This window comes from Dermacentor variabilis, chromosome 2, assembly GCF_050947875.1.
Source record: "Dermacentor variabilis isolate Ectoservices chromosome 2, ASM5094787v1, whole genome shotgun sequence".
NCBI classification, from domain to species: domain Eukaryota; kingdom Metazoa; phylum Arthropoda; class Arachnida; order Ixodida; family Ixodidae; genus Dermacentor; species Dermacentor variabilis.
Genome location: NC_134569.1, coordinates 51,493,738 through 51,497,776, shown reverse-complemented (window position 1 = coordinate 51,497,776; position 4,039 = coordinate 51,493,738).

Sequence of the window (4,039 nt, the reverse complement as noted above, 5' to 3'; positions counted from 1 at the left end):
GGTGACCCACCGATGGCAAACAGTCCTGATGAAAGGAAAGCTCTGTGGATTCAGCGCCTGGGGCCGGATTCAGAATTATTTGATTTCGCAAGGGCTGCTCGCCAACAGCCAGTCGTCTTTGTAAACACCTCCAACATCCCTATCGGATCGCGTCGGCTCTCACGAAAATCAGTGGCGCATGGATATTCTCGTGTATACGGTTCTTTATTCAAAATATCTGCCTGAAACTGAGCCATGAAGCGTGGTGGTGTTAAGGGCCGTGATGTTTCACACTGCATTAAGGAGGCCCTTTGAGAAAACGCTGCATGGGATATCGACGATACGCGAACCTTCGTGTAAATGTATACCGCAGAAATGTGCATCCTATAATTGGTGCCGACGTCAAGCTCCCTAACAGATGTGCATGCCTTGAGCGTAGGTGCGTCCGATTGCAGTCGCACGTCCAGCGATGTTCTTTAATGAGTTACCCACAGAATTCCGAGCACTAACAATGCAATTAGTGAATATAGCACAATTTCTTATGTCTTTCGCCACGAGTAGTGGGCTGCCAAAAAAAAAACAAAAGGAAAACTCCATCTGCATCCGTGTATCGCTTTCTTTAGATATTTCTGAGACATTCGTCGAAACCCCAGAAATTATGCAAAAAATATTAATAACTTTCTACGCTCCCTCAGATTATCACTTTCCATGGGCAATCTTTCACAGGTAATGAAAAACCGTCAATTTCCGGAAATTCGTTATTTAGAGAAGAAAATGTTCGTTTTTTCATCTGCGCCTCAATTCTCTGCGTAGAATCGTATACTGCCGATGAAATTGCACTGCGCAATGAGAAATCGTTCCGGTGAACTGCTTCGTTTCCGAATTTAAACGAAAATAACATACATCACATATGTGCCATGTTGTATCGACCTTATTTTTCTTTCTTTTTCTCTTGGTTGGGCTGGGGAGGGAGGGGCTGTTTAGAAAGATTGAGGTCGGCCTATCCAAAGTGTGTACTTTGCGTTCAACTGCTTAAAAACTTCTTTTCTTTCACTTGAGATGCCCAATAGTAACACAGCCTTGCTCGAGAGCACATCTCTAATAATTCAATCTGCCTTGAGCACTCCTCGCTCACAATTAATGAGTAAAGCCCGTTTTCTGTTGTGCGGACCAAACTGTCAACAAAGCGATGCTTAACCTTCTGCTTCTTTTTTGTGTGCGCGCGCTTGTGTATATATCTGGCTCTGCGCACGCATGTTGGTAGCGGGCTCACGTGAGCCTTTGAGCCATTCGTCATATATGTCAATATAGATGGCGCAGCTGACGACGGTAAATTGGTGGTCGTAAATTGTCGCTCACATTTTCGCTACGGCTGGTCAGTTTTTGATCGAGCCTGAAGAGAAAAGCAAGCGCCTTGTGAAACGCCGGTTGGGGTTGCATCTTAGCTGACCCGCCGCGGTAGCCTAATGGGTGTGATAAGCTGCCCTGATAAGCTCGAGGTCGTTGGTTCGATCCCGGACGCGGCGCTTGTATTTAGGCGGAGGCGAAATGCGAAAGCCCTTGTGTGCTTTTCAGGTGCACGATAAAGAACTCAACATATCCGTAGTCCACAACTACGGCGTTCCTCCTAATCAGATTTTTTGGAGCGTAAAACCTCACGGCTCGTATTCACAAAAAGCTCTTGCGCTAGAACTTACCGTGCGAACAATATTCAGTCATTCTTAACACTGGACATATCTTTAGCAAAAGCGGCAGGCCACTATAGCAAAAAGCACTTACGAAGTAGAAGCTTCGGGAATTCGGCCCCGGAATTTCATTCTAGAGAGGAACTGTAAAGGGCAATTCCGCAATGGTTTTCGTGATGTGGCATGCCACGGTGTGGTTGATATCAAATGTGAATGCAACGAAAAATGTTTTCGAGCCCCGAATTTGCTTTTGTAGCGTAATGATCAATAACTATAAAATGAAGTTACCTTGCCTATACCTCATTAAAATAAAAAAGAAACAACCTGTATGCGCAGTTTTCTAACTTAAATGTAATTCGTAATGATTGTTTCTCGCGACAGGTCATACCGGCTCCACTTTGCAGGTTCGCTGGGAGCTTGTACGGCTTCCGCGGTGAAAGCCGTGGAAATATGACAATGGGCTGCTTTTAGGCTGCTACATTCGCCATACAAGGGCACAGGACTTTTCACGTAGCCAGCTGTGGCTGCGTCTCTGATACAGCCTACCCAATGTTTCTAGATCCTAACTACAGCAGTCCATCTATTATAAGTGATAACGTAGTTGTAAGGGTAATGCATTCGCTTTGAAATGAGTGCACCTGGCTAAAAAAAAGAAAAGAAAACACATCTTCCTCCTGTCATTGCCATTATCAATCCGGTTGCCACGCTCTGCATTCTAGTTTTCTTGAACGATACCCCTCACTTCATTTTCGAAAACAAGATTTGGCGGCTTGCTTTTTTCTTTTCTTTCTTAATTTCAGTGATAAAATATTAAAAAAGACAGCCTGGCTTCATGGAGCTCTTCGTAATTTTAATGTTGTGTTCTCCCACTAAGTAGGTGTAAGTGGACCCTTCACGAGTGGTACCCAAGTTGACATCATGTAATATGTCTTACTGGTTTGTGGCAATAGTTTTCCATAGTGCCATCATGCTGCTCTTACGAAATCGTGATGTCTATTCAGCAATTGCAGTGAATCTCCTTGAGTATTTCATTCCCTTTTTAGAAAAACGACCAAAAACTTAACATGCTTCAGACAACGATTATGGACTACGCAATGAGTCGTACAAGATCATTTGGGTGAGTTGGAATATTCCAAGAGCAGAAATGAGCGTCAAAGACCATCCTCGTTTCGGCCAAGCTTCAACTCGTCGCACTTAAACAAGATTGCCGAAAAGCTTCAACTAAAAAAAAATATGAGAGTGGTCGATACACTATCCACAAGACTTCAGAAGCTGCTGGCATGCGTTGGAGCTCTTGTGAGTGGATTTTGAGTGTGAAATTTGGCTTGGGACACACAGCCGCGATGCTTATTGCTCTTGCACTCACAAAGGACAAAAAGAACATTGTTCGATTTCGTACCAGGATTTTAAAAACCATATCGAAAGTGACCCAGACATTCTTTAACATAATTAAGAGTTATGAAAGGTTTAGCGATGGGTTGTATGAATGCGCAACAAAGCAAGTTTCGAGTCAGTTGACGCCTTTTTCTTCCCCAGAACTCAAAAATAAAAAAGCGCTCGTGTGACAAATGCGCTCGTGTGAAGACACTAATCATCGTTTCTCTTTTGTCTCTTCTTCGGCGTTCACAGAATTGCACAGAAGGAATTTGTTTCTCCTTGACAAACTGTCAATCAGCAATTTTACAAGAAAATGGTAAGCGAATTACGAAAGTATGCCTAAGGAAAACGCGCAAAATTTTGGAATGCTGGTGACTGGTTTCTTCATAACTACACCACAGTTCACGCTGCTTTTGTAATGACCGGGTATTTAGCCTCTCAAGGATGAGCCGGAGTTGACCACGTACCCTATTATTTAGACGGAGATGTCTGTGATATGCCTTCTTTATTTTTTAAGAAAATTGATAAATGAAGAAGATTTACCACTGCGCATGAGGTGAAGACAAGTTGGCAAGGGTCACTCGACTGCATTAAGCATACGGAGCTCCCGACTCCTTCAAACAGTGGAAGAAAATGTTGTACAAATGTACTAGCTTCCTTAGAGATTGTCTGAAAAGAACTAAGTGCTTTTTGTCCTAAATATTTTGTTTTCTTTTGAAGACAGTCGGTATTATTCAAGGGGGGTGTGTGTGTGGGGGGGGGGGGTGTCCCTTATTTACTGTGACACACAAAAAATTGAAATGAACGCTATCTCAGACAGATGCCACATTTTATGTCATCTATGCGACATGTTACGACATGTTGTCATCATGGCATGTCATGTCATCTGTGTCGAAGAATCCGGTGTTTCTCCATAGCGAGAGTTCACTCTAGGTTCATGGACGTATAGCTCCTAATTACAGCGAGCTGCATCTTCACGTACGATGTCGTGTCCATCA